The sequence below is a fragment of the Antechinus flavipes genome, chromosome 6, assembly GCF_016432865.1.
Source record: "Antechinus flavipes isolate AdamAnt ecotype Samford, QLD, Australia chromosome 6, AdamAnt_v2, whole genome shotgun sequence".
Lineage (NCBI taxonomy): Eukaryota > Metazoa > Chordata > Mammalia > Dasyuromorphia > Dasyuridae > Antechinus > Antechinus flavipes.
The window spans coordinates 238,851,081-238,871,849 of record NC_067403.1 but is presented as its reverse complement, the minus strand read 5'-3'; the positions used below and the strand labels follow the sequence as shown (position 1 = coordinate 238,871,849).

At 44.5% G+C, this 20,769-nt stretch overlaps 1 protein-coding gene across 1 annotated transcript in view; it reads right to left on the bottom strand.

Annotated features, from left to right (window-relative positions):
• TSPAN18 (tetraspanin 18) overlaps positions 1 to 20,769 on the bottom strand; it is a 231,159-nt gene that overhangs the window by 29,665 nt on the left and 180,725 nt on the right. Inside the window, exon 4 of the mRNA XM_051966195.1 lies at positions 6,318 to 6,397. The gene's annotated coding sequence lies outside the window, so the exon portion shown is untranslated. The remainder of the gene's footprint in view (positions 1 to 6,317; positions 6,398 to 20,769) is intronic.

Here is a 20,769-nt window from a genome sequence, read left to right as displayed (position 1 = left end):
CCTTAAGAAGAACAGAATATGAAACATTCTAGGTGGAAGGGACCATACAAAGATCAGAACATGGCAAGTTCTAGTTGGAAGGGACTCTAAGAAGAACAGAATATGACATGTTCTAGCTGGAAAGGATCATAAGAAGAACAGAATATGAAACATTCTAGGTGAAGGGACCATACAAAGATCAGAACATGGCAAGTTCTACCTGGAAGGGACTTTAAGAAGAACAGAACATGGCGAGTTCTAGATGGAAGGGTGCTTAGAATGCCCCATTACCACCAACCATTTTAAGATTTGCACAACACTTTCCATACATTATTTCATTTGCAAAATGAACCTGTGGGGCAAATGCTTTTATTTCCACTTTACAGATGAAGAAACTGAGGCCCTACAGAGATTAAGTGACTTGCCTAGTCAAATCTAGGTCTTCCTGACTGAGTCCAGTTATATTAAAGCTGAGAGGGGCCTTGCAAATCACCAGCTCCATTGCCCCTCATCCCTGTTTTTACAAATGAGGAACTCATTGATATTCTTCCCAGGACCCAGCTTTATTCTTCTTAGCCCTATCAATGGCTCCCCTCTAAACACCCAGAGGAGCTCTTTAAACTCTTTAAGTCAAGCGGCAGGTCCCAAGCCTTGCATGTGCAAACTCACACACATGTACTCACACACACATGTGCTCACACAGAGACACACGTGCTCTCACACATACTTGCACAGACACTCACGTACTCACACACATGTATTTTGGCTGCACATTCCTAATGAAAAAGCAGCATGGGGGCCGCCCTTCTCCATCCCTCTCCCTTCCTTCCAGCAGCCTTTCCCACCCCAGGCTGCATCCAATTACATGCTAAATTAAGGGGGGGGGGTCCTACACTGATTCTAGCCAAGCCCCAGCTCTGGGCAGCAGCGTCCCAGTGACTGCTTCCCAGGCCGGGGCCTGCTCCTCTCCGCGCCTCCTCTTTATTGTTCCTCCTGGCGCTCTGGGTGCCTGTCCAGCCGTCCTCGGGGGCTGCCCGTGGCCATGGCAACTGGTCGGTTTTCAAGACGCTGCCAGGCTGCCGGGCTCTTCAGAAGCCCACTTGGGGGGAGCGGCTGAATCAGGTGAACGCCCCGTGCTCTAATTTGGGGGTTGGTCCGTTGCACGGCAACCCCGGGCCCGGATGCCGAGTGTATCGCCTTTATTTTTCCTCTCTGAAAGAAAGGCTGATGGAGAAGGGAGGAGAGAGGAGGGGAGGAGCACAAGGGCTGCCGCTTCCAGCTTTGGCTGTGGGGCTCAGAGAGGAGGGGGAGCACTGGAGCAGATGATCTGATGTTCTTTTCCTTCTATTGAGGCGATTGTGTGAAAATCGAGCTGATTAAGTGCCTCGGTCTGACCCCCTTGTAGGCCCATTTCTGCGCTCGCTCTGGCTACAGATCTTCCCTCCGTTAAGCCACTTCCTGCCCAGATTGTGTGACTCACCCTGGGCATAATTCACTCTACCCCCTTGCCTTAGACCCCATGTCTGTAAAGTCAGAGTGGGGACCGTGTCTCCCAGTTCTAAAATCCCGCAGCCAGGCCGCCCATGTCGGGGGCCCTTAGCGTGGAGGTCTAGGCCGGGGGATCCTCCGGGACCCGTGTGGGTGTTTGTAGAGCTGCTTCTGGAAGGAGGAGAGGATGAAGAACGGAGGGACCAGCTCTACCCTGTGGCCACTCGGTGGCGAACAGGGGCCTGTGGCTCGTTGGCTAAGCTAGAGATCAGAGTAGGTACCAAAGGTCTTGGAAACCCAACGTCCGTCCTTCCTTCCTAATGACCCTAAACTAGCCCAGGAACAGACCTCTGTACTCCTAAACCTGGTGAAGGAAGGGCAGGGTAAGCGGGAGAGTGCCCAGAGAGGGATAACCGTGACGGTTAACGAGCTGAGATCATGTCACGGGAGGGTCAGCCGAAGGAACTGGGTTAGAGACCTAAGGGATACATAATAGTTGCCATCGAGTCTCTAAAGGGCTGTCCAAGGAAGAAGGACGGCTTGATCTGCCTCACCTCAGAGGGAAGAAGGAATGGAAGCTGGAGAGGGACAATTCAGGATCGATGTAAAGAAAAGCTTCTTCCGAAGGAGAGCTGGCACAAAAAAGAGGGAGAGGAGGTTCTGTAGGACCGCGGGTCTGAGCAAAGATTAAAAGACCACTTTCCCAGGCTGCTGTTGAGGGGATTTTTATTCAGGAGTAGCTTGAATTCAAGGGCAACATTTTATTCTGAGGTTCTGTGATTTTTATCCAAGGACCCAGGACACAACCTAGCAGTTCATCCATCCACCCATCCATCCCCTCCATCTATCCATCCACCCACCCTAGTTTAAGCATTTATCACTTCTTCTCATAACTATTTTAATCGTTTTCTAATTGTTCTCCCCTGGGCAGCTAAATGACTCACTGGATAGAAGGCCTGGCTTGGAATCAGGAAGATTCTCTTAGTTCAAATCTGACCTGAAATACTTATTAGTGATGTGGGCAAGTCACTGAACTGTTTGCCTCAGTTTCCTCACTGTAAAGTGAGCAGGAGAAGCCCGTGGCGAACCACTCCAATATCTTTGCCAAGAAAACCCCAAAAGGGGTCATAAAGAGTCATACTTGACTGAAAATGACTAAATAACAGTTGTTCTCTCTGCATCCAGTCTTTCCCTACCCCAATCCATCTTTCCACACAATTGCCAAAGAGATAATTCCTAAAACAGAAATCCAACCATGTTCTTCCTCTGTTTAAGCAGTTTCATTGGCTTGGCCATGATCTCCAAGATCAAATACAATCCCATCAAATAAAAATATCTTCTAGTTGCCTTTCTGGGATTATAGCAGATCACTCCCTTCCAGACAAATGTCGGTCCAGCCTTCTTGCTATTCTTCACACGGAGAATTCTATCTCCCTTCTCCATGTCTAAGCACAGTCCACCATGTCTAGAATCCACTCACTCTTTTTCTCTGCCCCTTAGAATGCCTCCTAAGTACAATATAAATGCCATTTCCCATCAGATGCCTTTCCCAACCCTCTTCCTTCTTCCTTTCTTCCCACATTACGTGCAATATGGACATACAATATGCAATCTATTCCACAAAGGTCAAGGAGAGAGGATGAATAAGGTATATTGCTGCCTTCATGGAGCGTACCTTCAATGACAGATACAAGCTATGGACACAGACAAAATATCTGTTGTGATCAAGGTGCTTTGTAAATAAATTTGAAATTGAAAAATGCATTATCATCAGACTCAGGAAAGATATCCTGGAAGATCGCTGCTTTGTCTGCTTCCCTTATTTTTGTCCATTATGGACATGTGCTGTTTCTTTCCTGGGGGTAGGGGGATGATAGGGGGATTGATTTATCACTTAGCAAGTAGTTTAAAAGCATCTAGGTGTTGGGCTTGCCACTGGAGACACAAAGACAAGCATCTCTTAACTCTCTCTCCTCCCATGCAGCTTATATTCTATTAGGACAAAGATAACTTTTTAGTAGGGATAAAAAGAGTAAGAGTTATTGGATTATTGGCTTTGAGCCTGGGTGGGATTATCCTGAAGAAACCCAAGAATACTGAGTATCCAGGGTTGGAGGGAATGGGAGAAGGAGGGACATCAGGAAATATTATATATGAGGTCCAAAATTAGTTTTGCTAGAGCACCAGACTTTGCCCACAGAGGTCATCTCATCCCTCAATCCCTAACTAAGTAGGTGAAAATGGGGTAGCTCTGGTGGGGACCCCCAGGTATTTCTCTTCTTATTTATTAATTTATCCCTAAAGAAAGAGGTTTTGCATATTAACATGTATCCAGCTAGGGGAGGGAGTAAGGGGAAGGAGGGGAAAATTTGAAACAGAAGGTTTTGCAAGGGTCAATGTTGAAAAATTACCCATGAATATTTTTGTTAAAAAAAAGCATTAATAAAAAAATTTTTTTTAAAAGAAAGAGGTTTTGTTTTATAAAAGGCTGTGTCTGTGTGTGTGTGTGTATGCGTTTGTGTGTGTGTTTGTGTATTTAGCTTTGGGTTTTAGCTCAGTTTAGAATGAGGAGCCCAGAGCTTTGTCCTCCTTGGTGGGAATTACAAGTTTCCTTCTTTCCCGTCCCTTCCCTTAGTTTTAAGTAACCCCGGACCCTTGGAGCTCTTGCCAGAGAATTAAAGACCATTTAATGCTCCCTCTTTAAATAAACCCTGGCAGCTTTTATTTTTCCCCTCTTCTAAAAATAAAAGAATATGAGTCCAGTGGGGAGAAGAGGGAAGGAAGGAGAGAGGCTCAGATACACGAGAAAGTCAGAGCTTGAAGAAGGAGGCCAAAAGACTTAAAAGGAGGAAGGACATCCTAATGTCCTCTCGCCCATTGAAAGCATGTTATACCCAGATAGAATGGATCCAAGAGGAGTGTGAGTGACCAGAGTTGGCATTTTAAGCCCCCTGGGCAGGAAGGATGGGTTGCCCCTGTTGCCTCAAGATACAGGAAGCCCTGTCTCCCATGAGTCCCTTTCCTTCAGCACCAGGGTCAAACTGTTAGTATTTTAGAGTTTCTCCTTCTGGAAAGGGGCATGAATTGGAGGCGGTGGTCGTGTTTGAATCCCAGCTTGGGTAACCCTCAGTTTCCCCATCTATAAAAGGAGATGACAAGATGATTAATGTCTGCCTCTTTCCAGCTCTGTAATTCTGTCCTTCACACAGCCACCAAACTGAGATTCCCTTAAAGCCGGGCTCCCTTTTGCAATTACAATAAATACAAAGCCTCTGTGGCATTTTACAACCTGGCTCCATCCTCTCTTTCACAGTTCTTGCTTCCTCATCCCTGCCTCATACATTCTCAGCTTTAGTCAAATGGATCTGCTGGCCCTTTCCCTCCACCTGTCATCTCCTCACTCATGGCTTCCCTTCAGATCTCAGGTCCTCTTCTGATCGTCTGGGAGCTGGGGCCTCCCTCCCCAAATCACCTCGTCTTTATATCCCATTTCCTCCTTGACACACCTTGGCTCCTTAAGTAGAGTGGAAGCCCCAACGGGCCAAGAACTCTCTTGTTCTGCTCTCTGTGTTCTCAGTGTCAGGCGCAGAGGAAGGAGATGCTGACGTAAAGGCTCACTGATTTTAAGTGGATTAAACGTTTTCCAAATGCTGGACAACCACCACCAAGGAGGGGATTCTCACTGAGGTCCCGGACCCCTCGTCTCCAGGGTGAAGGAGACTTTCTGACTGGCCGGGCTGCCCTTGCTGTTAGCCCGGGCCAAGCACTCCACACAGTGCACTGAAGTGTTTCTCCCACCCCCAAACCCTTAACAACTGAAAGCTGGGCAAATCCACGCCATTGTTTATTTGGTTCTGCATTTATTAGAGGGGCCACTTCCTTTTTAGCATCTGGGCTCACTGACAGGGGCAATCAAAGAGGAGATCTTACATATCAGGGAAGGTGGGGTGGACGGGTGGCCGATGGGCAGGGTGGAAGTGAGAATGCCTTTATAGGACCTTCTCCTTTCAGGGTCTTAGTTTTTCAATCTGAAAATGGGTCTGTGGTAATTCTTACCTCCTGATCCTCTAAGGCTAGGAGGAGACTATAAGGAAACCCTCCATAACATCAGAACTGAGGGGACCTTAATATCTGAACTGGAGGGGGTAGAAGAAGACGAGACACCCAATGTCAGAGCTGTGAGGAGCCTTAAAACCACAGAACGTCAGAATATGGAACATAGATGTCAGGCTCTAACAGAACAATCTGAGCCAGAAAAGGAAGCTAGAACAGAGCCCGTCAAAACCAAGATGGACTTTAGACCCCAGAACACAGACTGTCAGAGTAGGGACAAACTTAGAACATAAATATTAAGACTGTTGGAACCGAATAGGACTTTAGTCAAATGGATCTTTGTGAGTCTTTAGGGAATAGAATGAAAGGGTTGGGACAGAATTTCAGAGCTGGGGAGCCCCTTAGATCATAGAACATGGAGGGACAGACTTTGGAAAATAGAACATTTTATGGTGGGACAGATTTTAGAATATAAAATACAGACTCTTAGATCAGGGTGGCCTTAGGTCATAGTCTGTCAGAGGGGGGGAGCTCCTTAGAACACAGGGGCTAGGACAGACTTTAGAACATAGTACATAGAATATAAGAGTTAGGACAGATGTCAAAACAAGATGTATGTACTGTTAGAGGTGAGTTCAGCTCTAGGATGTAGAATGTCAGGGCTAGAAAGAATTTTAGAACATAGTGGGACCGTCAGAGCTGGAAATCAAAGCCAGTAGATTAGAGCTTTGGGTCAGCTGTCATGTTGAGGGAAGGGCCAGGGTAAGTAAAATAAGGTAAAAAATCAGGAGACCCACCTTTTGGGACTTCAATGAGACAGCTGACTCCAAAGGGTCCAAAGGATTCTGGTCCAGTTATACTATTGGCCAACCTCGACCTAAAGAAGGAGAGAAAATATTCAATTATGAGAGAAAGTCAATAAATGGTCACTGCATTCAACACACTGTTTATGAAAACCTCCCTTAACACTAATAAAAAGCTTTCAGCACCTGAGGTAATTTCAGTGATCCAGAGGGATACTCTAAGCCAGGGATTGAATGAATCACCCCTCACATTATCTTATGAAAACTTGGATATCATTGCAAAAATGACATAATTATACAAAGTAGACAAGAGAGGAAGAAGAGAGAGGATTGCAGGTGGTGAGGGCAAGCCTGAGAATCTGTAGGTCCCCCAGGGCAGGGACCAAGAGGGTCTCTTGCTTATTAGCGCAATGAAAGCAGGACTCATATTTTTAGTTTTTAGCAAGCCTCTGTCTGGAAGCTAGGTGGCGCTGCAGTGGATCAAACCCTGAATCTAATTAGAATCAGAAAGATTCATCTTCCTGAGTTCAAATCTAACCTCAGATACTTATTAGCCGGATGACCATTTAACCCTGTTTGCTCATTGGTAAAACGGGCTGCAGAAGGAAGTGGCAAACCACTCCAGTATTTTTACCAAGAAAACCCCGGATGAACAATTGGAAAAACTGAAGTGATTCAACAATCAAACCGAAAAACAAACCTCTGTAATCAGGTAAACTCCCTATTACTTATCTACAAAGCCACAGCCTGGGTGTTCGAGCTGTGATTTATTTTTTCTAAGACCCTACAGATACTTCATGTATTCATGCATTGTTACCATTGTGTTGTTTTATAAACAGCTACAGTGTAGTGGAAGGAACACTGTGTGGGGACACAATAACCCTTCTTTGGGGGAGTAATATTGATCCTTGCATGTCTGACTTCAGGTATTGTTAGGATCAAATGAGATAAGGGATGTGAAATGCTTTGTAAACCATTAAAGGACTATTTAAATGCATTGGTTCCCATGATTGTGGAGAGCCTTTCTCTAGGCTTCCTGAGAGGCTTCTATTCTTCCTTCATTTCCTGCTCTGAGCACAGCTTGTGCCCTCCAGAAGTGTTCATTCCACTCATCTTCTGAACTGACATCTTGTTTTTGTCCCTGCCCTTGCAGTAACAGTCTGAGTCCGGATGCCTGGATTCTCTTTATTTATCGCGTAAGGGAGGCAGTGACATCCAGTTCTCTTCGGAGCGAGGAAGAGGACTTCTCGTCCTATTTACCCAAGTCACAAACTCCCTTAGAAATGGCATAGAAACTTCCCGTGTCCAATCTCTGTACCAAGGGGCCAAGGCAGTGACCCCAGAGGAAGGAACTCTGGGTAAGCTTGGAAGACCCTGAGTTTGTCCACCATATTCCTTCTCAGGTTCATTCCAAACAACCCCCAGGTCTAACAAACATTGCCCGATACAATCTCTGGACAGAATCCTGTGCCAAACACTGGGGGAGATAAAAAAATTCAGAAAAGATATTCTAGCTGCTCTCATCACTTCATCATATCATAATGAAGCACTTTATATATGTTTTCTCATTTGACCCTCACAACCACCTCGATAAGTGCAAGTTATGTGACCCTGGGCAAGTCACTTCACTGTTTTCTCATCTATAAAACAAGCTAGGGAAGGAAATGGAAAATCATACTGTGTCTTTGTCAAGAAAACTCCAAATGGGGTCATGAAGAGTTGGATTCAGCTCAACCACCTCCATGACTGGCACCTTTCTTCAAATCTCAGCTAAAATCCCACCTTCTCCTAGGAGCCTTTTCTGACTCTCCCAATGTCTGTGCCTTCTCTCTGGGCTTATCTCTGGTCTCTTCTCTCTCTCTGTCAGCCCTCTACCTTTATCTATCCATATGGATGGATGTGAAACAGCACAGTGTTGTTGGGATGTTGTCTCCCTCATCAGAGTGTGAAGCCTTTGAGAGCGAAAACTGGTTTTCTGCCTTTCTTTTTGTACCTGGTGTTCAGGGCAGCGTCTGGCGTCCATTATTATTACCATAATTATTAAGAGGCAATGGTGGGGTGACAGATGGAAAGCTGGGCTCAGAACCACGAAGACTCTATGTGCCTCTGACACATAATGGCAGTCTGACCCTGGGTAAGCCACTTAACTTCTCACTGCTCTTGGCAGCTCTCTAAGACCACAAATTGGGAAGAAATAGCAACTTGCTCTGGCAGAGGAAATTCCTCACCTGGAAGTTCCCTTTTTCAGTGAAGTCACTTTGCTACGACTGTGAGCTTTACATGAAGTCTGAGGGGAAGCTCATTTCTGCCCTGCTACTTTACAAGTGAGGGACTGTGCGGGACTGCAACACAGACAAGTCGACAGTTTTGATATCACCTCCAAAGGAGGCTGAAAGGATGCTGGGAGGAATGGCTGATCTAATACCCGCATCCAGATCGAAGTCACTGGAAGGAGGAAGCTCTTCTAGCCTAGGAGATATGACCAACAACTTTTTGCTAGTCACATCGATTATCCCACCATCTACAACTGACATAAATAATGTCGGAATCCCTTCTGGTTCGGGATGTTAAAACAGGCCGGGAGGAGCCTTAGATCATAGAATATCTGAGCTGGAAGGGAATTTAGAACATGGAATATCAAGGTTGGAAGGGAACTTAGAATATAGAAGACCAGAGCTGGAAGGGAGGTTAGGACATAGAATATCAGAATTAGAAGAAAATTTAGAACATAGAATATCTGATTTAGAAGGGAATTTAGAAGATGGAATATCAAGGTTGGAAGGGAATTTAGAAGATGGAATATCAAGGTTGGAAGGGAATTTAGAATATAGAATACCAGAGCTGGAAGGGAGTTTAGGACATATAATATAAGAATTGGAAGGGAAGTTAGGACATAAAATATCAGAATTAGAAGAAAGTTTAGAACATAGAATATCAGGATTGGAAGGGAATTTAAAACATAAGAATTTAGAATATAGACTACCAGAGCTGGAAGGGACTTTAGGACATATAATATAAGAATTGTAAGGGAAGTTAGGACATAGAATATTAGAGTTAGAAGAAAGTTTAGAACACAGACTGAGTTGGAAGAGAATTTAGAAAACAAAATATCAAGATTGGAAGGGAATTTAGAACACGGAATATCAAGATTAGAAGGGAACTTAAAACATGGAATATCAAAATTGGAAGGGAATTTAGATCATAGAATATCAGAGCTAGCAGGGACTTTAGAACATGAGATATCAGAGCTGGAAGGGACATTCGGACCCAGAATATTAGAGCAGGGAGAGAGATCAGAAATCTTCCGATCCAGTTGCCACAGATTCCAATTTGGGTTCTGTTTGGCCTAGCTGTGCTACTTTTTCAAGTCACTCAAATTCTTACACCCTCAGTTGCTCCATCTGTCAAAAGAGGGGCTTGAGCTCCACCTCTCTAAGAGCCCGCCAGCTCCATCCAAGGCCCCAGAGGTGCAAGGCCATGCCTGGGTCACACGAAGAGTTCCCAGCAGGAGCTTCTGACAGTTTTATTTATCTCACCTCCTCCCTTCTTACCCAGCCTCATCTGCAGCGAGCTGGGGAAAGGAGGGAAGCACAGGAGGGGTTCTTTGATTAAGATGCCACAGCTAAGCTCATAAATCACCTCCCTTTATTTTTCTTTCCCCTCCCAGGTCCCCTGCAGGACCTTTTTTTTTTTAATTTTGCAAAGAGCCGAAGAAAAAGAGGCAGGTGGAGCTGGAACGGGGGAAGAGATGGGGAAGAATATGTTAGGAGGGGCTACAATGAAAGGCAGACAGTTTTTAGTCAGACTTGGGGTGCTTGAAGCATCCAGCAGAGAAAAGCAAAAATCTGGAAAAATAAGGTCTGAAAAGATAGTTGCAGCTGGTCGGCTCGACGGTCCCATGCTACGTGGCGAGGGGCAAAGAGCAGGATGTGAGCGGGAGAGGGACGGCGTTCTCCCTGAGCAGGAAGCCTTGCCACGCAGGAGCCCGTGCATTATCTTACGAGAGGCAGACACATAAACAGACAATTCCTCTCCCCCTCCCCACCCCCAATCCAACCGTGTAGACACGGTGACATGGACACATTTCTGCACGGTAGAAAAACCCCAATTAGGCTCCTGAGGAGTCGGCATCCGGAGGGGCAGGCACGGCAAAGCCGAGCCGAAGGGGCTCCACTAGTGTGTGTAATAGGATCCAAAATTACATCTTCATTCCCTCCTGGTCTCATGGAAACGGTAATACCGCGGGAGGACCAGCTGTCCGCCTGAAGTTTCCCAGGGAGGGCTCCGTCTCGTGGGGTGGACGCCCACCTGGGCTGGGAGAGAGTCTGCTTCCCGGCCTGGGGGCTTCCGAGAGACCGTGGCTGTCTCCCTCCTCAAGCTGGAGGCAGGTGAGCCTTTGTGGGGATGTCTCAGAGGAGGAATGGAGATTGATAGTCGAGGACGGGCTGGACCAGAGCAGACCTTCCTGAACTTTTCCCACTCATGACCCTTTTTTACGTGACGCCATCTGGAATCTGAGCCGAGATGCTTCTGGCAGCATCCATGCATGTGCAGTACATAGTGTTGTGGATTCAGAACCAAGACCGGAATAAAACACGAGAAAGCACCACCAGAAACACCTCGGATTGATTCCACATTGATTTTGAATTAAGCTTTGGTTGTGTCCAGAACCTTTTACCGTTGCCAGATTTTTTCACAACCTCCCCACATTGGAGTCACGACTTTCTCTTTAAGAAGCTTTGGACTAGAGGGCCACTGAAGCTCCTTCCCCCTCTAAGATTCTGTGGACAAGAATCCTTCCCTCCCCTCTTTGTCTAAAAGCACCCTGCATGAGGCTCCTTCAGACAGCATCCTTTCATAATAACAAATTCTCTATACACATTAATTTATTTGATCCTCACAATAAAACCTTAGGAGGTATGTGCTATCATTACACCCATTTCACAGATGAGAAAAAAAGTCATCAACAAGTGTAAAGAGATTAACGGGATTAGCATTGGATCATCCAAGTACTATTAGTGGTGAGATTTGAACTGAGGTCTTCTTATTTTTTATTAAGCTTTTTATTTTCAAAACCCTGTGTTCCAATTTTCCTTCCATTTCCTTTCACTCCCTCCTCTAGATGTTCTTGACCTAGAACAACCGTCGGAGCCCCTAAGCTGCCACTTCGTGAGACTGACTGAAAGGTACAATATATATGTTAAAATGGCAAAAATGTATGTAAATCCAATATAGGAATGCATATTTATACAATTAACGTGCTGCACAGGAAAAATCAGATCAAAAAGGAAAAAAAAAATGAGAAAGAAAATAAAATTCAAGCAAACAACAACAAAAGAAGTGAAAATGCTATGTTGTGATCCACCCTCAGTTCCCACAGTCCTCTCTGGGTGTAGATGGCTCTCTCCATCACCAGATCATTGGAATCGGCCTGAATCATCTCATGGTCGAGAAGAGCCACGTCCATCAGAACTGATCATCGTATAATCTTGCCATTGCCGTGTACAATGATCTCCTGGTTTGAACTGCAGTCTCCTTAACTCCGTCCCTCTCTGTGCTCTGTCTGGCTACCTCTACAATATTTCACTTGGCGTCGTATTTGTAAAGCCAATTAAATCTTGTTGAGTGTTCCAGTTTGGACTCAAGCTGGGAACAAAAATGTAATCAACTTTGGGAAAGGTCTTTGGGGAAATTTGGCTGTGCCATTAACTTGCTATGTGACCTAAGGAAAATGATTTCCTTCCCCTGTAAAGGGGGGAGTGGGATTGGTTCTGACTTTCTAGATTCTACAATTTCTTCTCCTGATTTTCTAGATTCTCTATTTTAAGTCTCTTTCTAGTGCTGATCTTCTATGTTTTAATTTTCAGTGAACTCTGTTCTGAGTTCTAAAGTCCCTCCAGCAGTGACCTTCTATGAGCGGTGATCAGGAGTAAATGTCTGACAAGTGGCTCTCAGAAAAAAAATTATAAGCACCATATCCTTTTAAGTTTAATCTGTCATTAACATTTTCTCCATCACTTTCTCAATTCTACTCTTCGACATCAACACAACAATAAATACAGCCTTGATTTATAGTATTTGCCAATATCTGATATTCACATGAAAATTTAACAATCGGCTCTCGCAAAGCCGTTCAGAGCTGGTCCTAACATATCCTTATCTATGTTGCAAAGCCTTGTCTGGCTTTATCCTATGTTCTGCCATCTAAATTCCTTTATAGTTTGGCTCTTTTATGCTCTCAGAACCTTTACAATTCTAACATTCTATGACCCACGCTTTTAAATCCTTTCTAACTCGGACCTTTAGTCTGTGTTCTAAGATCCCTGAAATTCTCTGATTTTCTTCTCCTTAGTAAAAATTATTTGAACAGCGGTAGCTTCTGCCTTCTACCCTCACATGCTGATAATCCATCCCCCTCTTGACCTAGAACAACCGTCGGAGCCCCTAAGCTGCCGCTTCGTGAGACTGACTGAAAGGTACAATAATCCGTCCTAAAATATGTTGGGCTGTTGCCATGACAACCTTGCCCACCGTAGACCGTGGATTTAAATATTTAATGACTTTATGGATATTAGCCGGGGTCTGGAAAGGGGATGGGGAGTGGAAGGCAGGGGGAAGGACACTTGTCTTTTTGGCAGAAGGCTCCGAGGTATGTCATAATGCCTGCCCATGGAGCTCTGCTGGCCTCCTAGGTGGAAAGAGCTCTCGGACTGACAGGGCCGGGGATTAAGAAGCCTCCTTGCCTTATACGGGCCTGCTCTCGGGAAGGAAGAATTAGCACAGAAGAAGGCTATTTGGGAATGGAACTCAGGGCAGTGAGAGCATCCAGGAGTTTGTTTCCATCTTAAATATTTTACTTGGGGTCACAGAGGGATCTTGGAGAGAAAGGTGGCAGATTTAAAGCTAAAAGGGACCCTCTCCATTTTATTTTACACATTTTGAATTTTGTGTTGATTTGTTTTCTTTTAATATCACCTTCTTTTTTTAAATACAATCTTCCTTGATTTTTAATGCAGAAAGTCAGCCCTAAAAGCAACTCTGCAAAACTAACCAGTGCATTAATTGTGCTCCACAGTATACGCAACATACCGCACCCATAGTCACTCCCACTCACCCTTCTCCTGCCATGAAAAAGAAGGCCTTAGCTTCGTAGAACTTGGGCTGGAGAGGGGCTCGGTCCGAGCCTCTCACAAGAAGGATGAGAAAACAAGGAGAGAGGGAGAAGAGAGCAAGGAGATGGCTCAAGCTCATAATTCAGTGACTACAGCATTTGTATATAGATCCCTCTTTAACTTAGGAAACCATTCTTTTCCCATTGTACTTCACTAACGCTAACTAACCTCTTATAACAAAGAGTAAAAAAGAAAGAAAAAAAGAAAAAAATAGCAGTTCAGTTAAACTCCCCAATAACAGCTCCAGAGAATCTGGCTGTGTATATGCTACTCTGACTACATACATGTATGTGTGTGTGCACACATGTATATGTATGTACAATGTGTGCACACATATACACATACACATATATTTGAGAATTTTTTATTCTTTATTAATTTTTAATGAATTCTGATTAATTATTAATTAAATTTGGTTCTTTACAATTTCTACTCACTGTTCTAACTTTTTGGGGCCAAACCCAAGTCTTCTTCCCCATCTCAGGATCCTAAATTCTGGAAAACATCCCTCATTTCCTCTTCTTTAAGTCTTCTTTCCTACCACTGATCTTCATCTAACTTCCTTGCTAATACACACGGATACACACATAGAGTAAGGGGACCTCATTTCTCTCTTTCACCTCACTTGGAGTCCATGCTTATTAGTGGAATCCCTGCGTCAAAGGACAAACTAACTCAATGATTTTACAGTTGAAGCAATTACGGTCCAGAGAAATGGGCTCGTGGGTTAATGTTGTTTAAAGCCAGAACAGACCTGAGATATTACTGAAGCCAATGTTTCATTCAACAAAGGAGGAAAGTGAGGCCTCCTGTTTCTATTTGTCTCTGTGCAGTCTGGTGAACAGAGAATCACAATAACCTGAGCCTCTGTCTCCACATCTGTCACTTCTGATGCACACTGGGTGATGCTGGACAGGTCACGTAAGCTCTGAAGCTGTAGGGAAGGAGCCAACTTGTGATGAAGAGGGCAGAATTTCTCTACCAATAAAATCACCACTACCAGCACAGGTTCAGCAGTTAGCAGGCTCTTTACAAATGCCCTTTGATTGGAATTGATGTACTCCAGAGCCAGGATTTGAAAGAAAGAAATATAGAAAAAAAGAAAAGAAGGAAGGAAGGAAGAAAGAAGAGAGGGAGGGAGAGAGAGAGAAAGAGAGAGAGAATGAAAGAAAGAACAAAAGAAAGAAAGAACAAAAGAAAGAAAGAAAGAGAAAGGAAGGAAGGAAGGAAGGAGGAAAGGAAGGAAGTAAGAAAGAAAGAAGAAAGAAAGAAAAGAAAAAGGAAGGGGAGAGAGGGAAGAGGGAGGAAGAGAGGAAAGAAAGAAGGAAGGAATAAAGTAAGGAAAGGAGAGAGAGAGGAAAGAAGGAAAGGAAAAGGAAGGAAAATTAACTCTACAAGACTCAGTGGTGGGATTCCCACAGCATCCTCCCAGAGGGGACATTTTCTTACTGGATTCCTCCAACTTTTAGGATTTAATCCTATCCCCAAAGGAGGCAGTAATAATTCTTAAGCCTGGAAATTCATTCAAGTCCCATGGAGGTGTCCAGAAATGTAGGGGCATTTTTTTCCCAGGGCCTGATTGATGATGAATAAACCCAAGATTTGGGCTCAGGCTTCCTCAGTGGACATGTGGCTGATCTGGATTCTACTACTCTCATGAGAAGGAACCTGGGTTTGACTCCCTGATCCGGATGCTCACATTCACCTGGATTCTTTCTTGCTTAGCCATTCTCCACTATAACCTCTGTCAGGTGAGTGACCTTGCCAATCCTTGAGAGGATTTTTTTGCTCCCAGTTCCTCACTGCACTCCACAAAAAGCTTCTGATTACATCCTGGCATGACACTTGGATGACAATGATGCTCCCTCACCTATTCACAGATCGTCAGAGCTGGAAGAGACATTTAGAATGTCAGAGCCAGCACAAAATGTGTTCTAGAAGAATTTAGAAAATTAATCCAAACAGGAAAAGACTTTAAAAGCTCATAGAATGTCAGAGGTAAAAGAGATCTTAGGACCTAGGATGTTAAGAGATGGGAGGAAATTAGACCACAGAAGATCAGAGTTAGGAAAGACCTTAGAACATAGAAATTCAAAACCAGAACATAGGATGTCAAATCTGGAAGAAAATCAGAATGTAGAATGTCAGAGGTGGGAGGGATTTAGAACACAGGAAGTCAGAACTGGGAGGGACCTAGAACATAGGATATCAGAGTAAGTTAGAACACAGGATATTGGAACTGGGAGAGAAGTTAGAATAAGGTTTATCAGAATTCAAAATGACTTTGAAGATCCCCCAATTTTTAAATAGTATTTTTATTTTTCCCAATTATATGTCATGACCACTTTTAACATTCATTTTTACAAGATTTTGTGCTCCATGTTGAAGATCTCCAATTTCTTTTTTTAAGTATTTTTATTTTTTCCAATTATATGTCAAGACAACTTTTAACATTCATTTTTACAAGATTTCATGCTCCAAATTGAAGACCCCCAGTTTCAAGCCCCTTGATTTTTTACAGAGCTGGACCTGCAGGCCCAGAGATGGTGACGTGCCCTCACTGGTTGCAGAGCTGGGACCCCTGACTCCTAATTTAGACTTATTTTAATGTCACCACCCTGGCTCTGGGTTGACCCAGAAGCCTTCTCCAGCAAACTCCTCAGCAGGACGTGGCCCATGGGGGCAGACTGAAGGCGGCTCTGCAGGACTCTGGCACAATCAGTGTTTCTATAATGAGCTCCAAGTGCATCATTGAGGAAGAAATGGCTGCTTAGGATGAAGTGGCTAAATCTCCATATTTAATCACCCCCTGGTCTGGAGAGTGCCGGTGAATGTCAAGAGCCAGGCAGATGGAGGCTGAGCACAGAGGCTGCAGTGGAAGCAGGGAGCCAAGTGAGGAAACCATGGGTCTAAAAAAGGCACTTCTAGTCAATCATTCGATCAACAGACACTTAATAAGTGCCTACTGTGTGCCAGGCGCTGTGCTAAAGCTTAGAGTAGGGCAAAAAGCACTGGTTCCAGAAAGGACCCGAGCTCTTCAAAGTACAGTGTTTCTTGGGGGACCTCCTCCTTAAAAAGGGGGAAGTAGGTAAAATAATTCCAAGGTCTCTCCCTCACCTATCTCTCAACCAAAGATCTATGATTTTAGTTAGTGGAACTTCAAAGATTATCTAGTCAAACACCTTCATTTTACAGATGAGGAAACTGAGTCCTACAGGGACAGGTTCTCTGATTCTAGACCCAGTTTTTTTTTTTTTTTTTTTTTTGGTACACTCAATGAACCAAAAGCATCTGAGATCTCTCTAGAGAAGTAACTGGGGTGAAGCCCTCTGGGATTTGCTTCAGAACACTGACATTTAGAAGGTCCTTATACTCCTTCAACAGGTTGGAATGATGGAGGTTAGGGATTAATTATCAATAATCTCAGGGAAAGGGAATAGGGGGCAGAAACCAGCTCTTTGATTCCATATCTCTACCTATCGCCTACACTGAGGGTATTCCCAGGGAGGAAGCTCCCTTCACCGATACTAATTGACTTCTGCTCCCCACTGCACCTTAGAGCATTTCCTTGGAGGGAGAGAAGTTAAAGATTCTTCATTAAGGTAGGGATCCAGGCGGGCGCTCCGCAGTCTGCTCCCATCTCGTCCCTCCACCGACGGGTTCCTGGGGTAGCCGCGGCGGCCTTGTGGGTTCCCCTTCTCACGGACCGCACGAAGCACCAGCTGTTTTGCTTTAAAAAGTTGATTTGCTGCCTGCCCTGGGCTCAGCCTGCGGCCCGAGTGACTGCGTACAGCCCTGTTTTCCTGGAGAGAGGAGACAGCAAAACCGCATCCATCTGGCGTTTCCGAAGCGCCCTCGGTAACGCTAATTCCTCGGCTGTCGGGCCTGAAAAAGCCCAGTCAGAGGTCACCAGAGCTGTGGCTTCCAGGCCCCTGCCTGGGACGGGTGGGGGGCGTTCATAATGAGCACCCCCAGCCGTAGGCCGATAGACCTGGTGCCTTAGGAAGGAGGATGCTCTTGACGCCTCCCTGATTCCCCTGGCTTTGAATACGATCCATCCATCCATTCTTGTAGCCACTCAAGGATGCAGGAAGCAAAGCCCTCTCCCAGGGACAACGGAGGAGCCGTTCATTGGTTTTTCTTAACCAATTAATTAATTTAATTCTTATCTTTTTTTCCTTCTGCTCTTAGGGGTTCTTCCTTGAGAAGGTAGGAGGAGATGTAGCAAGTGTTTTTGAGTCCTTCCTAGACCCATCTTTATGAAGATCCAATCTGAATAAGGACGCATGGAGACCCCCATGGGTCTCAGAGGACCTAGAATGAGGAGCTAGCGCTTGGACATGGCTCCCTGCCCAGGTTAATCAGCCTTGCGGACCGCCAGGCTGGAGAAATTGAGTTAGGCAAGATTCAGAAGCTCTCTGAGGGCAGGGACTGGCTACACCTTTCTTTGTAATCCTAGAACTTCACACAGTGCCCGGCACACAGCAGGTGCTTAATAAATGCTTACAAACTCACACTCTCTCTATACCTCCCCTGTCTGGTGCCCAAGACCTACAGACACAGTCTTGTAGAGGAGCCTGATAGTCTCATCAGCTCCTGGAAGCTAAGGAGGGCCGACCCTGTTTGGAAATCCTGGGTGCTCTATATTTTGAGAGGCAGTATGGCACAGTGGATAGTGTTGGATTAGGGAATTCAGAAAGACATGGGTGCCCCACATGAGTGAACTGCTTCTTTAGGCCTCAGTTTCCTCATCTGTAAAATGGGAGGAGCGGATCTGATGACATCAAAGATCCATTCCAGGTCTAAATCTATCGTCCCTTGATGACCGAATCTCAAATATAAATCAGCCACAAAATAGACAAGGGGAGCTTGCCTTCCTCCCCCTGCCCTCCCCTACCCCCAATTCTGCCATGCTTTTTTCCTTTAAATTTGCTTGGTAATAAATACTGGAGACAAAAGGTTTCGCGGGGTAACTGCAATTGATTCTTGTCACCTGGGCTGAATTAGCCAAGGCCACAACCCTGTCCCAGAAGAGGATTTATTCAAAGTATCTCCCTCTCATGTCAGACAAGATAAATAAGGAGAGAGATAACCATTACCGGAGTCCCCGGCACAACCCTGGAAAACGCTTCAAGGCAAACGATTGGAGGAAGAAGGCAGAGCCCGGACCGGATGGATGGATGGGGAGGAGAGGGCCCAGACTCCCCGCTGCCTTCCCTCCCCTTAAAGGAGCCATCTTCTCTGCCCAGAGAAACAGCTGGCAGACCCCCGGCCCTTGGGGCTCCAAAGGGAGGCAGGCAGCCCACTGAAGCCCGTGGCTTGTTGGATTCTTGGGATTGTGGCCCCTGGAAGAGAATTCTGGGTCAGGAGGGAGGCAGAGAGTATGGCTCTGTAGTCTTCCAGTGTCCCCCTTTGCAAGTTGGGCAAGACACCTTCTGCCTCTGATTATCAGCCCTTTCTTCTGGGTAATGAATGAGGAGGAGGAGGAGAAAATGAGGAAGAAGAGGAGGAGGAGGAGGAGGAGGAGGAGGAAATTTCTTCTTCCTCCCAAGATCAGATATTCTATCAAATCTGCATGTTTCTGACATTCTATATTCAAAGTTTTCTTCTAATTCTCACATGCTACAATGAACATTTTTTATTTTATTTATTTTAATAACAACTATGATACTTGTATAATACTTAAAGGTTTGCAAAGTACCTTACAAATATTATCTCATTTTATTCTCACAACAATTTCGAGAGGTTAGTGCCAGTACTAACCTCTCCATGTTACAGCTGAGGAAACTGAGGCTGATAGAAAATGCCCAAGGCTAGATTCTATTTGATATTTGTTTGCCTACACCCGAGAGGAGGAAGGGTACAATGGATAGCTCGAGGGACCAAGAGTCAGACACCTGTGTTTGAATCTCCTTAGATACTTGCCAGATGGGAAGGCAGCATTCAGCGGAAAGAGGCTCTGGAGTCCAAAGACCTGGGGTTCAAATCCCACCTCTGGTTTTTACTGCCTGTAAATCACTTAACCTCTCGAGGCCTCAGTTTCCTCATGTGTAATCTGAGAAGGATGGAGTATATGGCCTCTGAGCCAGATGTAATCTATGATGTGAGGACTCTTAACTTATGACCTTGAGGCCCTTGAACCTCCTTTAGAAATTGGGGCTAATAGCATCCCTATTCCAGGACAGTTGTGAGGGTCAAATGAGGGAAGATTTGTGGGTAAAACTCAACTTTTCCCTTAAGTTGTAATTTAAGGCTGGCTGGTAAATACGGTAAACCCATGGTAAGTGGTTTATTTTAAAAATCATTTCAATCTTAAAAAGGAAAAGAAAAAAAGAAAATACTTTGCCAAACATAAAGCACCAAATGCATGTTAGCTATTAGTTATTACTACTGTTAGTAGTAATTATTATTGTTGTTGTTGCTAGTAGTGATTATTATTATTGTTATTGATTAATATTGGTGTTAGTTCTTATTGTTATTAGTGGTTATTATTGTTAGTAGTAGTAGTTATTATTACTACTACTAGTAGTAATAGTTTTTATTGTTGTTAGTAGTTATTACTGTTGTTAATAGTTGTTAATATTGTAGTAGCTCTTATTATTATTAGTTATTACTAGCAATAGTTGTTATTGGTGTTAATAGTTATTATTGTTGGTAGTAGTAATTGTGAGTAGTGTAGTTTTAAATTATTAAAATATTAAATTACATGATTAAATTATTAATTAATTATTAATTAAAATTAATATTAAAATTCATGATCGATTCTTTTGGTGCTATGAGACTGACGAGTCATGGAGCTTCTCATAGAAACTTAGAGGAAAATGCCAGGAAAATGGAGGCACTTCCTGCCTGAGGAGGATTATGTGGAGAGCAGGGGGTGGACTTTTTTCTCAAGATTAATCCCTACAAAGAAACCAAGGGTGCCTTTGAACCTGAATAAGCTCGGGAGAGCCAGCATGGCGGGGAATGAAGCAGCCACTGGTCTCCACAGTCAGGGGACTGGGTTTTGAATATCAACTCTAAAGCTTAGTAGTTATGAGACCTTGAGCAAGAAATTTAGCCATTCTGGCCCTCATTTTCCCCATTTATAAGAGGAGGAGGAAGACTAGAAGGAAGAAAAGGAGAAGGAGGAGAAAAGGAGGACAACTCTAAAGCTTAGTAGTTATGAAACCCTAAGCAAGAAATTTAGCCATCTGGCCCTCATTTTCCCCATTTTTAAGAGGAGGAAGACTAGGAGGAAGAGACAAGAGAGATCTAGAACTGAATCTGGAGTA